This window comes from Arachis ipaensis, chromosome B1 (assembly GCF_059453495.1).
Source record: "Arachis ipaensis isolate K30076 ecotype BB chromosome B1, ASM5945349v1, whole genome shotgun sequence".
Taxonomy (NCBI): domain Eukaryota; kingdom Viridiplantae; phylum Streptophyta; class Magnoliopsida; order Fabales; family Fabaceae; genus Arachis; species Arachis ipaensis.
In genome coordinates, this window is record NC_142436.1 from 34,897,234 (window position 1) to 34,915,542 (window position 18,309).

Sequence of the window (18,309 nt, forward strand, 5' to 3'; positions counted from 1 at the left end):
AACATCAGCAGTCCTTTTTCAACCTCTGAATCTGATTTCTGCTCAAGTCCCTCAATTTCAGCCAGAAAATACCTGAAATCACAGAAAAACACACAAACTCATAGTAAAGTCCAGAAATGTGAATTTAACATAAAAACTAATGAAAACATCCCTAAAAGTGATTAGATCCTACTAAAAACATACTAAAAACAATGCCAAAAAGCGTATAAATTATCCGCTCATCACAACACCAAACTTAAATTGTTGCTTGTCCCCAAGCAACTGAAAATCAAATAGGATAAAAAGAAGAGAATATACTATAAATTCCAAACTATCAATGAAACATAGCTCCAATCATATGAGCGGGACTTATAGCTTTTTGCCTCTTGAATAGTTTTGGCATCTCACTTTATCCATTGAGGTTCAGAATGATTGGCATCTATAGGAACTTCAGATTTTGAATAGTGTTATTGACTCTCCTAGTTCAGTATGATGATTCTTGAACACAGCTTCTTTATGAGTCTTGGCCGTGGCCCTAAGCACTTTGTTTTCCAGTATTACCACCGGATACATAAATGCCACAGACACATAATTGGGTGAACCTTTTCAGATTGTGACTCAGCTTTGCTAAAGTCCCCAATTAGAGGTGTCCAGGGTTCTTAAGCACACTCTTCTTTTGCTTTGGACCTTGACTTTAACCGCTCAGTCTCAAGTTTTCACTTGACACCTACACGCCACAAGCACATGGTTAGGGATAGCTTGGTTTAGCCGCTTAGACCGGGATTTTATTCCGTATAACAAGTATTATTTTAAAATCTTTTCCAAATCATATCTTTTTCAAAACCTTCTAACCACTTTTTCTCTCCTCACTTTTTCGAAAATCATAATTTTTGTTATTTTTATTTTTGGTTAAGTTGTCCTCTTTCCATAAAATAAAATAATTAAAAAGGTAAATCAGTCCAAGTTATATCCATATATCCATCATGGACATAAATGGAGATGAACAGTCCAGGAGGACTCTGGGGTCATATTCTAACCCCTCTACTGCTTCATATGGGAGTAGTATCTGCATACCCTCCATTGGAGTCAGTAGCTTTGAGTTGAATCCTCAGCTCATTATCATGGTGCAGCAAAGTTGCCAGTATTCCGGTCTTCCACAGGAAGAACCTACAGAGTTTCTGGCACAATTTTTACAAATTGCTGACACAGTACATGATAAGGAAATAGATCAGGATGTCTACAGACTATTACTGTTTCCATTTGCTGTAAAAGATCAAGCTAAGAGGTGGTTAAATAACCAACCTAAGGCCAGCATAAGAACATGGAAACAGATGACAGAAAAATTTCTGAATCAGTATTTTCCTCCAAAAAGGATGACACAGCTAAGGCTGGACATCCAAGGCTTTAAACAAGGAGATAATGAATCTCTTTATGATGCCTGGGAGAGATACAGAGAGATGCTACGAAAATGCCCCTCTGAAATGTTTTCAGAATGGGTTCAGTTAGACATCTTCTACTATGGGCTTGCAGAAGGAGCTCAAATGTCTCTAGATTACTCAGCTGGTGGATCTATCCATATGAGAAAGACAATTGAAGAGGCTCAAGAGCTCATTGATACAGTTGCCAGGAATCAGCATCTGTATCTAAGCAGCAACCCTTCCATGAATGAAGAGGTTAAAACAGTAACTGCTGAATTCAGTACTGTAAAACAAGCTGCTGAATTCAATAAGCAATTGGATTTTCTAACAAAGCAGCTAGCTGAATTCAAAGACAGGCTACAGGAGACAAGGATAGCTAATATACATATGGACGAACAGTTTAAGCAAACAAAGCAGCAGCTATCAAGGCAAATAGCAGAAGAATGCCAAGCAGTTCAATTAAGAAGCGGGAAAACATTAAATACCCCACCTCAAGGCATCAAAAATTCAAGAAATGAGCGACCCACCAAAGATTCACCTGAGGACAGTAAGAGCCCAGGGAAAAATAATTCTGGCACTAAAACGCCAGAAAATGGGTGGAAGGCTGGTGCTGAACGCCCAGACCATGCCCAAAACTGGCGTTCAGCGCCAGAAACAAGGCAGGATTGGCGTTCAACGCCAAAAATGGGCAAGATTCTGGCGTTGAACGCCCAAATGGGGCAGAATCCAGCGTTGAACGCCCAACATGGGCACATTTCTGGCGTTCAGGCGCCAGGAACAGACAGTGAGCTGGCGTCTAACGTCACTCCAGCTTCTGACTCTGGCACTCAATCGCCAGTGAGGGATCAGACACACACAAGTGCTGATAGCAACCCCTCTAAAAAGGCTTCTTTAACCACTAAGGTTGAGGAATATAAAGCCAAGATACCTTATCCTCAAAAACTCCGGAAAGAGGAGTAGGATAAGCAATTTGCTCGCTTTGCAGATTATCTAAGGACTCTTGAAATAAAGATTCCATTTGCAGAGGCACTTGAGCAAATACCTTCTTATGCCAAGTTCATGAAAGAGATCTTGAGTCATAAAAAGGAGTGGAGAGAAACAGAAAGAGTTCTCCTCACTGAAGAATGCAGTGCAGTCATTCTGAAAAGCTTTCCTGAAAAGCTTAAAGACCTTGGGAGTTTTCTGATACCATGCATATTAGAAGGTGATTGCACCAAGACAGCTTTATGCGATCTTGGGGCAAGCATCAACCTGATACCTGCATCCACTATCAGGAAGCTTGGCTTAATTGAAGAAGTTAAACCAACCCGGATATGTCTCCAACTTGCTGATGGTTCCACTAAATATCCATCAGGCGTGATTGAGGACATGATTGTCAGAGTTGGGCCATTCGCCTTTCCTACTGACTTTGTTGTGCTGGAAATGGAGGAGCACAAGAGTGCTACTCTCATTCTAGGAAGACCCTTCCTAGCAACTGGACGATCCCTCATTGATGTCCAACAGGGGGAAATAACCCTGAGAGTCAATGATGATGAGTTCAAGTTGAACGCTGTCAAAGCCATGCAGCATCCAGACACATCAACAGACTGCATGAAAGTTGATCTCATTGACTCTTTGGTAGAAGAGATCAACATGGCTGAGAGTCTCGAATCAGAGTTGGAAGACATCTTTAAAGATGTTCAGCCTGATTTGGAGGATTCAGGGGACATGAAAGAGCCTCTGAACTTTCTTCTGAAAGAGGAAAAACCCCCTAAACCCGAGCTCAAGCCACTACCACCATCCTTGAAATATGCATTTCTGGGAGAAGGTGACACTTTTCCAGTGATCATAAGCTCTGCTTTAAATTCACAGGAAGAGGAAGCACTTATTCAAGTGCTAAGGACACACAAGACAGCTCTTGGGTGGTCCATAGGTGACCTTAAGGGCATAAGCCCAGTTAGATGCATGCACAAAATCCTATTGGAGGATAATGCCAAACCAGTGGTTCAACCACAGAGGCGGCTAAATCCAGCCATGAAGGAAGTGGTGCAGAAAGAGGTCACCAAATTACTAGAGGCTGGGATTATTTATCCCATTTCTGATAGCCCCTGGGTGAGCCCTGTTCAAGTCGTCCCAAAAAAGGGAGGCATGACAGTGATTCATAATGAAAAAAATGAACTGGTTCCTACAAGAACAGTTACAGGGTGGCGTATGTGTATTGACTACAGAAGGCTCAATACAGCCACCAGAAAGGATCATTTTCCTTTACCATTCATAGACCAGATGCTAGAGAGACTAGCAGGTCATGATTATTACTGCTTTTTGGATGGCTATTCAGGCTACAACCAGATTGCAGTGGATCCCCAGGATCAAGAGAAAACAGCATTCACATGTCCATCTGGAGTGTTTGCTTATAGAAGGATGCCCTTTGGGCTATGTAATGCGCCTGCAACCTTCCAGAGATGCATGCTCTCTATTTTCTCTGACATGGTGGAAAAATTTCTGGAAGTCTTCATGGATGACTTCTCAGTATATGGAGACTCATTCAGCTCCTGTCTTGATCACCTGAAACTTGTTCTGAAAAGATGCCAAGAAACCAACCTAGTTTTAAACTGGGAAAAGTGTCACTTCATGGTGACTGAAGGAATTGTTCTTGGGCATAAAATCTCAAACAAGGGAATAGAGGTGGATCAAGCAAAGGTAGAGGTAATTGAGAAATTACCACCACCTGCCAATGTTAAGGCAATCAGAAGCTTTCTAGGACATGCAGGATTCTATAGGAGGTTTATAAAGGATTTTTCAAAAATCGCAAAACCTCTAAGCAATCTGCTAGCTGCTGACATGCCATTTGTGTTTGACACAGCATGCCTACAGGCGTTTGAAACGCTGAAAGCTAAGCTGGTCACAGCACCAGTTATTTCTGCACCAGACTGGACATTACCATTTGAGCTAATGTGTGATGCCAGTGATCATGCCATTGGTGCAGTATTGGGACAGAGGCATGACAAGCTTCTGCATGTCATTTATTATGCCAGTCGCGTTTTAAATGATGCCCAGAAAAATTACACAACCACAGAAAAGGAATTACTTGCAGTGGTTTACGCCATTGACAAGTTCAGATCCTACTTAGTAGGATCAAAGGTGATTGTGTACACTGACCATGCTGCTCTTAAGTATCTACTCACAAAGCAGGATTCAAAACCTAGGCTCATCAGATGGGTATTGCTTCTGCAAGAGTTTGATATAGAAATAAGAGACAGAAAAGGGACAGAGAACCAAGTGGCTGATCATCTGTCCCGGATAGAGCCAGTGGAAGGGACGTCCCTCCCCTTTCTTGAAATCTCTGAGACGTTCCCTGATGAGCATCTATTTGCCATTCAGGAAGCACCATGGTTTGCCGATATTGGAAACTATAAAGCTGCAAGGTTCATACCCAAGGAGTACAATAGAATACAAAAGAAGAAATTAGTTACTGATGCAAAGTACTACTTGTGGGATGAACCCTATCTCTTTAAGAGATGTGCAGACGAAATTATCCGTAGGTGTGTCCCCAGAGAGGAAGCACAGAGAATCCTATGGCATTGCCGCGGATCTCAATATGGAGGCCATTTCGGAGGTGAGCGAACAGCCACCAAGGTCCTCCAATGTGGCTTCTATTGGCCCATACTCTATAAAGATTCCCGAGAGTTTGTACGTAATTGTGACAGTTGCCAAAGAGCTGGTAATCTGCCTCATGGTTACGCCATGCCTCAACAAGGAATCTTGGAAATTGAGTTGTTTGACGTATGGGGAATTGACTTCATGGGACCTTTCCCACCATCATACTCAAACACTTATATTCTGGTGGCAGTTGACTATGTATCAAAATGGGTTGAGGCTATTGCCACACCCAACAATAATATTAAAACAGTGCTGAAGTTCCTCCAGAAACATATCTTTAGCAGGTTTGGTGTCCCTAGAGTACTAATCAGTGATGGGGGCACTCACTTCTGCAATAAACAGCTTTACTCTGCCATGGTTCGGTATGGAATTCGCCACAAGATAGCCACTCCATATCATCCACAAACCAATGGGCAAGCTGAAGTCTCTAACAGAGAATTAAAGAGAATCCTGGAACGGACAGTAAATACCCGTAGAAAGGATTGGGCAAGGAGCTTGGATGATGCTCTGTGGGCTTACAGAACAGCATTCAAGACCCCTATAGGGACCTCTCCATACCAACTCGTGTATGGTAAGGCATGCCACTTGCCCGTGGAACTGGAACATAAGGCCTACTGGGCAACCAGATTCCTAAACTTTGATGCCAAATTAGCAGGAGAAAAATGATTACTCCAGCTAAATGAGGTAGAGGAATTCAGACTCACAGCTTTCGAAAATGCCAAGCTTTATAAAGAAAAATAAAAAAAATGGCATGACAGAAAGCTGTCATCTAGAATCTTTGAACCAGGACAGAAGGTCCTGTTGTTTAACTCTAGACTCAGGCTATTCCCCGGGAAACTGAAATCCCAGTGGAGGGGACCATACGTGATTACAAGTGTGTCACCATATGGTTATGTGGAGCTTCAAGATACTGATTCTGATAAGAAGTTCATTGTCAATGGACAGAGAATCAAGCATTATCTTGAAGGCAACATTGAGCAAGAATGCTCAAGGCTAAAGCTAGATTAAAAGCTCAGCAAGGTCCAGCTAAAGACAATAAAGAAGCGCTTGCTGGGAGGCAACCCAGCCATGGGGCATCAATCCTCTAAGCATTTTTGCCCTATTTTTATTTTTATTTGTTTATATAAAGTTCACTGACACTAAGGTACAGAATCATTTGTATAAGTTTACAGGGTTACAGAAGGAATCCGCACACAAAACAGAGATAGGGAGCTCAATGGCAAGAAAACGCCAGTAAAGGGGCATTTTGGGCGTTCAGCGCCCAAAATGGGCATCCACTGGGCGCTGAACGCCAGTAATGACAGCAACTGGGCGTTCAACGCCAGAAACAGGCACCCAATGGGCGTTGAACACCAGTAATAGCAGCAACTGGGCGCTGAACGCCCAGGAGATCAGCATTTGGGTGTTGAACGCCCAAAACAAGCAGTGTTTGGGCGTTCAAACGCCAGGAAGACAGGGAGGAGCCAAATCCATTTATCCCACACGTATTTCCATTTTAATTTCAAATTTTATGCTTCAATGCATGATTTTTACATGAACATTTCAAGAACCCTGATTTCTAAAATCCTTAATTTCTAAAAATCCATCTTTCCAAATTCAATCCAACTCTTTTCAAAATCTTTTCTGAAAACAAATCTATCTTTTTCACTCAAAAATCTTTTCAACTAATCCATATCCTTTTCAAATATCCATATAATCTTTTTCAAAATTCAGAGTTATCTTTTTCAAAAATATATCATATCTTTTCAAAATTAAACTATATCTTCTATCCTATCTTTTTCAACTCAATCTTTTTATCTTATCTTTTCCAATCTTTCGAAAACCCACCCCCCCACCCCTTTAAAATTGGGTTCGGCCTCCCCCCTCCTCCATCACCAAGTGCACCTCGATCTCCTTCTATCCGTCTCCTTTCTTTTCTTTTGCTTGAGGACAAGCAAACCTCTAAGTTTGGTGTGTTTATCCGAAATCACTAAGATCATGGCTCCCAAAGGAAAACAATCCACTCCAAGAGGCAAGAAAGAGAGCGTTCCAAAACCACTTTGGAATCAAGGGAAGTTCTTATCTAAAGAACATTTAGACCATCATCTTAAAGTAATGGGTCTGAGGTCAGTGATCCCGGAAGTTAGATTCGATCTGAAAGAAGATGAATATCCGGAGATCCAGGAGCAAATTCGAATCAGGAACTGGGAAGTCCTAGCTAATCCTGAAACGAAAGTAGGAAGGAACATGGTCTAGGAGTTCTATGCTAATATGTGGCAGACTGACAAGCAAAGACTATCTGGAACTGCCTGCTACGAGTTTCGGACCATGGTCAGGGGAAAGATTGTTCATACCACCCCTGACAAGATCAGAGAGATATTAAAGCTACCTCAGCTAAAGGATGATCCAGACTCCTTCAACAGGAGGATGATGAGAGCAGACATTGGCCTGGATAAGATTCTAGAGGACATATGTATCCCTGGAGCCAGTGGACCACCAACACAAAGGGCGTCCCAAATCAACTCAAGAGAGAGGATCTCAAACCAGTTGCCAGAGGATGGCTGGACTTCATTGGGCGTTTTTTGTTGCCCACTAGCAACCGTTCTGAAGTCACAGTTAAAAGAGCAGTGATGATTCATTGCATCATGACGGGGAAGGAAGTGGAGGTTCATCAGCTGATTTCCACTGAACTCTATAAGATTGCTAGCAAAAATTCAAAAGAGGGCAGGTTGGCTTATCCAAGCGTGATTTCTCTGCTCTGCAAGGACGCTGGAGTCAAGATGGGAATAACTGAATATATCCTAATTGAAAAGTCAATCACCAAAGCATCAATGGAGAGACAACAAGCATAGGAGGATCTTATCAAGAAGAGAGTACAGGAATTCCTCCCAGAGATTCCTCAAGCGGAATATTGGGAATATCTCGAGACGTCTGTCACCAAGATACAGGAAGCTATGGAGCAAATAATAAAACAACAGAAGGAACACAGTCAAATGCTGACCCATATGTTTAAAGAACAAGAGGAGCAGGGACATGACTTAAGGGAACTGAAGCACCAAAAGTCTTCTGTAATACCAAGCATCCCAAGGATCAGAGGAACCCCCATACCCCCAGAATAAAGGTTGTTAATTTCCAATTTCTGCCTTAACTCTGTGACAGTGTCCTTATAAAAAGTTTACCTTAGAAGTCATATAATAGTAATTAGTATCTATTTGATTTTATCTCCAATTAAGCTATAGTTTATTTTTCTCATCATCATTAAACATGAATAAAATAGTAGATCTTTTGAATAAGAAGCAATAAAATTTCGAGTTTAATAAAAGAAATTCTAATTGGTTAAATGTGGTGGCAATGCTTTCTGTCTTCTGAATGAATGCTTGAACAGTGCATATGTCTTTTGAATTTGTTGTTTAAGACTGTTAAATATGTTGGCTCTTGAAAGAATGATGAACATGAGACATGTTATTGATAATCTGAAAAATCATAAAAATGATTCTTGAAGCAAGAAAAAGCAGCAAAGAACAAAGCTTGCAAAAAAAAAAAAAAGAAGCAAGCAGAAAAAGCCAAAAGCTCTTAAAACCAAAAGGCAAGGGCAAATAAAAAGGATCCCAAGGCTTTGAGCATCAGTGGATAGGAGGACCTAAAGGACTAAAATCCTGGTCTAAGCGGCTAAACCAAGCTGTCCCTAACCATGTGCTTGTGGCGTGCAGGTGTCAAGTGAAAACTTGAGACTGAGCGGTTAAAGTCAAGGTCCAAAGCAAAAAGAAGAGTGTGCTTAAGAACTCTGGACACCTATAATTGGGGACTTTAGCAAAGCTGAGTCACAATCTGAAAAGGTTCACCCAGTTATGTGTCTGTGGCATTTATGTATCCGGTAGTAATACTGGAAAACAAAGTGCTTAGGGCCACGGCCAAGACTCATAAAGAAGCTGTGTTCAAGAATCATGACACTGAACTAAGAGAATCGATAACACTATCTGAATTCTGAGTTCCTATAAGATGCCAATCACTCCGAGCTTCAATGGATAAAGTGAGATGCCAAAACTGTTCAGAAGCAAAAAGCTACTAGTCCCGCTCATCTAATTAGGATCTGAGCTTCAATCAAAAAACTCTGAGATATTATTGCTTCTCAACCTATTAGTCTTCTATTTTATTTGTCTAGTTGCTTGAGAACAAGCAACAGTTTAAGTTTGGTGTTGTGATGAGCGGATATTTTATACGCTTTTTGGGGTTAATTTCATATAGTTTTGAGTATGTTTTAGTTAGTTTTTAGTCTATTTTTATTAGTTTTTAGGAAAAATTCATATTTCTGGACTTTACTATGAGTTTTGTGTTTTTCTGTAATTTCAGGTATTTTTCTGGCTGAAATTGAAGGAGCTGAGCAAAAATCTGATTCAGGCTGAAAAAGGACTGCTGATGCTGTTGGATTCTGACCTCCCTGCACTCAAAGTGGATTTTCTGGAGCTACAGAACTCGAAATGGCGTGCTTTCAATTGCGTTGGAAAGTAGACATCCAGGGCTTTCCAGCAATATATAATAGTCCATACTTTGCACAAGGATAGACGACGTAAACTGGCGTTCAACGCCAGTCCTCTGCCCAATTCTGGCGTCCAGCGCCAGAAAAGGATCAAAAGCTGGAGTTGAACGCCCAAACTGGCATAAAAACTGGCGTTCAACTCCACAAATGGCTTCTGCACGTGAATTGCTTAAGTCTCAGCCCCAGCACACACCAAGTGGGCCCCAGCACACACCAAGTGGGCCCCAGAAGTGGATCTCTGCATCATCCATCATAGTTTATCCAATTTTTGTAAACCTAGGCTACTAGTTTAGTATTTAAACAACTTTTAGAGAATTATTTTGTATCTCATGACATTTTAGATCTAAACTTTGTATTCTCTGACGGCATGAGTCTCTAAACCCCATTGTTGGGGGTGAGGAGCTCTGCTGTGTCTCGATGAATTAATGCAAGTATTTCTGTTTTCTATTCAAACACGCTTGTTCCTATCTAAGATGTTCATTCGCGCTTAACTGTGATGAAGGTGATGATCAGTGACATTCATCACCTTCCTCAAATCATGAATGTGTGCCTGACAATCACCTCCGTTCTATATATGATTGAATGAGTATCTCTTAGATTCCTTAATCAGAATCTCCGTGGTATAAGTTAGAACTGATGGCGGCATTCATGAGAATCCGGAAAGTCTAAACCTTGTCTGTGGTATTCCGAGTAGGATTCAAGGATTGAATGACTGTGACGAGCTTCAAACTCCTGAAGGCTGGGCGTTAGTGACAGACGCAAAAGGATAGTAAATCCTATTCCAACCGGATCGAGAACCAACCGGTGATTAGCCGTGCTGTGACAGAGCGCGTGAGCGTAGTTTTCACTAGAAGGATGGAAGGTAGCCATTGACAACGGTGATCCACCAACACATAGCTTGCCATAGGAGGACGTGCGTGCGTGAACAAGAAGACAGAGGAAAGCAGAGATTCAGAAGACAAAGCATCTCCAAAAACTCCAACATATTCTCCATTACTGCATAACAAGTAACCTTTAATCCATGCTCTATTGTTTATTCGCAATTCAACTGATAAACATAATTGACTTCCTGACTAAGATTTACAAGATAACCATAGATTGCTTCAAACCAACAATCTCCGTGGGATTCGACCCTTACTCACGTGAGGTATTACTTGGACGACCCAGTGCACTTGCTGGTTAGTGGTACGCGTTGTGAAAAGTGTGATTCACAATTCGTGCACCAAGTTTTTGGCGCCGTTGGCGGGGATATCTTATCACAATTTTCAAATAAACCATGTGATACTGTTAAGACTAATGGAGTAGATCCTAAAGTCTACAGGCTCATGCTTTTCCCTTTTGCTGTAAGAGACAGAGCTAGATTATGGTTGGATTCTCAACCCAAAGACAGCCTGAACTCTTGGGATAAGCTGGTCACGGCTTTCATAGCCAAGTACTTTCCTCCTCAAAAGCTGAGCAAGCTTAGAGCTGATGTTCAAACCTTCAGACAGAAAGAAGGTGAATCCCTCTATGAAGCTTGGGAAAGATACAAACAGTTGACCAAAAAGTGTCCTTCTGACATGCTTTCAGAATGGACCATCCTGGATATATTCTATGATGGTTTATCTGAGCTATCAAAGATGTCACTGGACACTTCTGCAGGTGGATCCATTCACCTAAAGAAAACGCCTGCAGAAGCTCAAGAACTCATTGACATGGTTGCTAATAACCAGTTCATGTACACTTCTGAAAGGAATCCTGTGAGTAATGGGACGCCTATGAAGAAGGGAGTTCTTGAAGTTGATACTCTGAATGCCATATTGGCTCAGAATAAAATATTGACTCAGCAAGTCAATATGATTTCTCAGAGTCTGAATGGAATGCAAGCTGCATCCAACAGTACTCAAGAGGCTTCTCCTGAAGAAGAAGCTTATGATCCTGAGAACCCTGCAATAGTAGAGGTGAACTACTTAGGTGAACCTTATGGAAACACCTATAACTCATCATGGAGAAATCATCCAAATTTCTCATGGAAGGATCAAAAGCCTCAACAAGGCTTTAACAATGGTGGAAGAAACAGGTTTAACAATAGCAAGCCTTTTCCATCATCAACTCAGCAACAGACAGAGAACTCTGAACAAAATGCTTCTAATTTAGCAAATCTAGTCTCTGATCTATCTAAAGCCACTGTAAGTTTCATGAATGAAACAAGGTCTTCCATTAGAAATCTGGAAGCATAAGTGGGCCAGCTGAGTAAAAGGATCACTGAAATCCCTCCTAGTACTCTCCCGAGCAATACAGAAGAGAATCCAAAAGGAGAGTGCAAGGCCATTGACATAAGCGCCATGGCCGAACCTGTGAGGAGAGGAGAGGACGTGAATCCCAAGGAGGAAGACCTCCTGGGACGTCCAGTGGTCAATAAGGAGCTTCCCTCTGAGGAACCAAAGGACTCTGGGGCCCATCTAGAGACCATAGAGATCCCATTGAACCTCCTTATGCCCTTCATGAGCTCTGATGAGTATTCCTCTTCTGAAGAGAATGAGGATGTTACTGAAGAGCAAACTGCCAAGTTTCTTGGTGCAATCATAAAGCTAAATGCCAAATTATTTGGCATTGATACTTGGGAAGTTGAACCTCCCTTGTTCATCAATGAACTAAGTGATCTGGATCAACTGACATTGCCTCAGAAGAGACAGGATCCTGGAAAGTTCATAATACCCTGTACCATAGGCACCATGATCTTTAAGGCTCTGTGTGACCTTGGTTCAGGAATAAACCTCATGCCCCTCTCTGTAATAGAGAAACTGGGAATCTATGGGGTGCAAGCTGCTAAAATCTCACTAGAGATGGCAGACAGCTCAAGAAGACAGGCTTATGGACAAGTAGAAGATGTATTAGTAAAGGTTGAGGGCCTTTACATACCTACTGATTTCATAGTCCTGGATACTGGAAAGGAAGAGGATGAATCCATCATCCTAGGAAGACCTTTCCTGGCCACAGCAAGAGCTGTGATTGATGTTGACAGAGGTGAAATAGTCCTTCAATGGAATGAGAACTCCCTTGTATTCAAAACTCAACGATCTCCCTCTGCAACCATGGAGAGGAAGCTTGAAAAGCTTCTCTCAAAGCAGAGTCAACCAGAGCCCCCACAGTCAAACTCTAAGTTTGGTGTTGGGAGGCCACAACCAAACTCTAAGTTTGGTGTTGAACTCCCATATCCAAACTCTAAGTTTGGTGTTGGAGAGTCTCAACAAAGCTCTGCACATCTGTAAGGCTCCATGAGAGCCCACTGTCAAGCTATTGACATTAAAGAAGCACTTGTTGGGAGGCAACCCAATGTTTATCTAACTTTTATTTTCATTGTTTTTCATGTTTTCTTAGGTTCATGATCATGTGGAGTCACAAAATAAATACAAAAATTGAAAACGGAATCAAAAACAGCAGAAGAAAAATCACACCCTGGAGGAGCATCTGTCTGGCGTTCAAACGCCAGAACAGAGCATAGTTCTGGCGCTGAACGCCCAGAATGGGAGCATCCTGGCGCTTAACGCCCAGAACAAGCATGGTTCTGGCGTTCAACGCCAGAAATGGCAGCAAAGAGGCGTTGAACGCCCAAAATGGGCACCAACCTGGCGCTGAACGCCCAGAGTTGTGTGCAAGGGCATTTTACATGCCTAAATTGGTGCAGGGATGTAAATGCCTTGACACCTCAGGATCTGTGGACCCCACAGGATCCCCACCTACCTCATCATCTCTCTTTCCATTCATGATCATCCCTTCCTTTTTTTTTTCCATTTACCACTCACATCCATACACCCACTACCTTCAAAAATTCAACATCTCTCACCCACCCAATCCCACCCATATGGCCGAATACACACTCCCATCCATCTCCTCCATATCTTCTTCTTATTCTTCTATTCTTTCTTCTTTTGCTCGAGGGCGAGCAACATTCTAAGTTTGGTGTGGCAAAAGCATAGCTTTTTTGTTTTTTCCATAACCATTGATGGCACCTAAGGCCAGAGAAACCTCTAGAAAGAGGAAAGGGAAGACAAAAGCTTCCATCAAGGGTCTATAGCTCAGTGGTAGAACATTTGACTGCAAATCAAGAGATCCCTGAGATACCTCAGGGGATTCATTTTCTTCCACACAATTATTGGAAGCAACTAAGGGTGGAACATCAGGAGCACTCCATCATCCTTCATGAAATCAGAGAAGATCTAAAAGCAATGAAGGAGGAGCAGCAAAGACAAGGAAGAGACATAGAAGAGCTCAAGGACATCACTAAGGTGGACTCATTCCTTGTTCTTACTTTCTCTGTTTTTTTTTCGTTTTATATGTTATGTGCTTATCCATGTTTGTGTCTTCATTACATGATCATTAGTAGTTAGTAACTTTGTCTTAAAGTTATGAATGTCCTATGAATCCATCACCTCTCTTAAAAAAAAACTGTTTTAATTCAAAAGAACAAGAAGTACATGAGTTTCGAATTTATCCTTGAACTTAGTTTAATTATATTGATGTGGTGACAATGCTTCTTGTTTTCTGAATGTATGCTTGAACAGTGCATATGTCTTTTGAAGTTGTTGTTTAAGAATGTTAAATATGTTGGCTCTTGAAAGAATGATGACTAGGAGACATGTTATATGATAATCTGAAAAATCATAAAAATGATTCTTGAAGCAAGAAAAAGCAGCAAAGAACAAAGCTTGCAGAAAAAAAAAAATAGGCGAAAAAAAAAATAGAAAGAAAAAGAAAAAGCAAGCAGAAAAAGCCAAAAGCTCTTAAAACCAAGAGGCAAGAGCAAAAAGCCAATAACCCTTAAAACCAAAAGGCAAGGGCAATAAAAAGGATCCCAAGGCTTTGAGCATCAGTGGATAGGAGGGCCTAAAGGAATAAAATTCCGGTCTAAGCGGCTAAACCAAGCTGTCCCTAACCATGTGCTTGTGGCGTGTAGGTGTCAAGTGAAAACTTGAGACTGAGCGGTTAAAGTCAAGGTCCAAAGCAAAAGAAGAGTGTGCTTAAGAACCCTGGACACCTCTAATTGGGGACTTTAGCAAAGCTGAGTCACAATCTGAAAAGGTTCACCCAATTATGTATCTGTGGCATTTATGTATCCGGTGGTAATACTGGAAAACAAAGTGCTTAGGGCCACGGCCAAGACTCATAAAGAAGATGTGTTCAAGAATCATCATACTGAACTAGGAGAGTCAATGACACTATTCGAACTCTGAGTTCCTATAGATGCCAATCATTCTAAACCTCAATGGATAAAGTGAGATGCCAAAACTATTCAAGAGGCAAAAAGCTATAAGTCCCGCTCATATGATTGAAGCTATGTTTCATTGATAGTTTGGAATTTATAGTATATTCTATTCTTTTTATCCTATTTTGATTTTCAGTTGCTTGGGGACAAGCAACAATTTAAGTTTGGTGTTGTGATGAGCGGATAATTTATACGCTTTTTGACATTATTTTTAGTATGTTTTTAGTAGGATCTAGTTACTTTTAGGGATGTTTTTAATAGATTTTGTGTTAAATTCACATTTCTGGGCTTTACTATGAGTTTGTGTGTTTTTCTGTGATTTCAGGTATTTTCTGGCTGAAATTGAGGGACTTGAGCAGAAATCAGATTCAGAGGTTGAAAAAGGACTGCTGATGCTGTTGGATTCTGACCTCCTTGCACTCAAAGTGGATTTTCTGGAGCTACAGAACTCGAAATGGCGTGCTTCCAATTGCGTTGGAAAGTAGACATCCAGGGCTTTCCAGCAATATATAATAGTCTATACTTTGCACAAGGATAGACGACGTAAACTGGCGTTCAACGCCAGTCCTCTGTCCAATTCTGGCGTCCAGCGCCAGAAAAGGATCAAAAGCTGGAGTTGAACGCCCAAACTGGCATAAAAACTGGCGTTCAACTCCACAAATGGCTTCTGCACGTGAATTGCTTAAGTCTCAGCCCCAGCACACACCAAGTGGGCCCCAGCACACACCAAGTGGGCCCCAGAAGTGGATCTCTGCATCATCCATCATAGTTTATCCAATTTTTGTAAACCTAGGCTACTAGTTTAGTATTTAAACAACTTTTAGAGAATTATTTTGTATCTCATGACATTTTAGGTCTAAACTTTGTATTCTCTGACGGCATGAGTCTCTAAACCCCATTGTTGGGGGTGAGGAGCTCTGCTGTGTCTCGATGAATTAATGCAAGTATTTCTGTTTTCTATTCAAACACGCTTGTTCCTATCTAAGATGTTCATTCGCGCTTAACTGTGATGAAGGTGATGATCAGTGACATTCATCACCTTCCTCAAATCATGAACGTGTGCCTGACAATCACCTCCGTTCTATATATGATTGAATGAGTATCTCTTAGATTCCTTAATCAGAATCTCCGTGGTATAAGTTAGAACTGATGGCGGCATTCATGAGAATCCGGAAAGTCTAAACCTTGTCTGTGGTATTCCGAGTAGGATTCAAGGATTGAATGACTGTGACGAGCTTCAAACTCCTGAAGGCTGGGCGTTAGTGATAGACGCAAAAGGATAGTAAATCCTATTCCAACCGGATCGAGAACCAACCGGTGATTAGCCGTGCTGTGACAGAGCGCGTGAGCGTAGTTTTCACTGGAAGGATGGAAGGTAGCCATTGACAACGGTGATCCACCAACACATAGCTTGCCATAGGAGGACGTGCGTGTGTGAACAAGAAGACAGAGGAAAGCAGAGATTCAGAAGACAAAGCATCTCCAAAAACTCCAACATATTCTCCATTACTGCATAACAAGTAACCTTTAATCCATGCTCTATTGTTTATTCGCAATTCAACTGATAAACATAATTGACTTCCTGACTAAGATTTACAAGATAACCATAGATTGCTTCAAACCAACAATCTCCGTGGGATTCGACCCTTACTCACGTGAGGTATTACTTGGACGACCCAGTGCACTTGCTGGTTAGTGGTACGCGTTGTGAAAAGTGTGATTCACAATTCGTGCACCAAGTTTTTGGCGCCGTTGCCGGGGATATCTTATCACAATTTTCAAATAAACCATGTGATACTGTTAAGACTAATGGAGTAGATCCTGAAGTCTACAGGCTCATGCTTTTCCCTTTTGCTGTAAGAGACAGAGCTAGATTATGGTTGGATTCTCAACCCAAAGACAGCCTGAACTCTTGGGATAAGCTGGTCACGGCTTTCTTAGCCAAGTACTTTCCTCCTCAAAAGCTGAGCAAGCTTAGAGCTGATGTTCAAACCTTCAGACAGAAAGAAGGTGAATCCCTCTATGAAGCTTGGGAAAGATACAAATAGTTGACCAAAAAGTGTCCTTCTGACATGCTTTCAGAATGGACCATCCTGGATATATTCTATGATGGTTTATCTGAGCTATCAAAGATGTCACTGGACACTTCTGCAGGTGGATCCATTCACCTAAAGAAAACGCCTGCAGAAGCTCAAGAACTCATTGACATGGTTGCTAATAACCAGTTCATGTACACTTCTGAAAGGAATCCTGTGAGTAATGGGACGCCTATGAAGAAGGGAGTTCTTGAAGTTGATACTCTGAATGCCATATTGGCTCAGAATAAAATATTGACTCAGCAAGTCAATATGATTTCTCAGAGTCTGAATGGAATGCAAGCTGCATCCAACAGTACTCAAGAGGCTTCTCCTGAAGAAGAAGCTTATGATCCTGAGAACCCTGCAATAGCAGAGGTGAACTACTTAGGTGAACCTTATGGAAACACCTATAACTCATCATGGAGAAATCATCCAAATTTCTCATGGAAGGATCAAAAGCCTCAACAAGGCTTTAACAATGGTGGAAGAAACAGGTTTAACAATAGCAAGCCTTTTCCATCATCAACTCAGCAACAGACAGAGAACTCTGAACAAAATGCTTCTAATTTAGCAAATCTAGTCTCTGATCTATCTAAAGCCACTGTAAGTTTCATGAATGAAACAAGGTCTTCCATTAGAAATCTGGAAGCACAAGTGGGCCAGCTGAGTAAAAGGATCACTGAAATCCCTCCTAGTACTCTCCCAAGCAATACAGAAGAGAATCCAAAAGGAGAGTGCAAGGCCATTGACATAAGCGCCATGGCCGAACCTGTGAGGAGAGGAGAGGACGTGAATCCCAAGGAGGAAGACCTCCTGGGACGTCCAGTGGTCAATAAGGAGCTTCCCTCTGAGAAACCAAAGGACTCTGGGGCCCATCTAGAGACCATAGAGATCCCATTGAACCTCCTTATGCCCTTCATGAGCTCTGATGAGTATTCCTCTTCTGAAGAGAATGAGGATGTTACTGAAGAGCAAACTGCCAAGTTTCTTGGTGCAATCATAAAGCTAAATGCCAAATTATTTGGCATTGATACTTGGGAAGTTGAACCTCCCTTGTTCATCAATGAACTAAGTGATCTGGATCAACTGACATTGCCTCAGAAGAGACAGGATCCTGGAAAGTTCATAATACCCTGTACCATAGGCACCATGATTTTTAAGGCTCTGTGTGACCTTGGTTCAGGAATAAACCTCATGCCCCTCTCTGTAATAGAGAAACTGGGAATCTATGGGGTGCAAGCTGCTAAAATCTCACTAGAGATGGCAGACAGCTCAAGAAGACAGGCTTATGGACAAGTAGAAGATGTATTAGTAAAGGTTGAGGGCCTTTACATACCTACTGATTTCATAGTCCTGGATACTGGAAAGGAAGAGGATGAATCCATCATCCTAGGAAGACCTTTCCTGGCCACAGCAAGAGCTGTGATTGATGTT

General features: G+C 41.7%; 2 non-coding genes across 2 annotated transcripts; both read right to left on the minus strand.

Moving 5' to 3' along the window:
• Positions 1-11,009: 11,009 nt before the first annotated feature.
• LOC148576195 (small nucleolar RNA R71) lies at positions 11,010-11,117 on the minus strand. Its single transcript, XR_015903200.1, has one exon. It is a non-coding gene; the product is annotated as a small nucleolar RNA R71 (small nucleolar RNA).
• A 5,650-nt stretch (positions 11,118-16,767) lies between these two features.
• On the minus strand, positions 16,768-16,875 carry LOC148576196 (small nucleolar RNA R71). The gene has a single exon (XR_015902974.1). It is a non-coding gene; the product is annotated as a small nucleolar RNA R71 (small nucleolar RNA).
• Between the last annotated feature and the right edge of the window lie 1,434 nt (positions 16,876-18,309).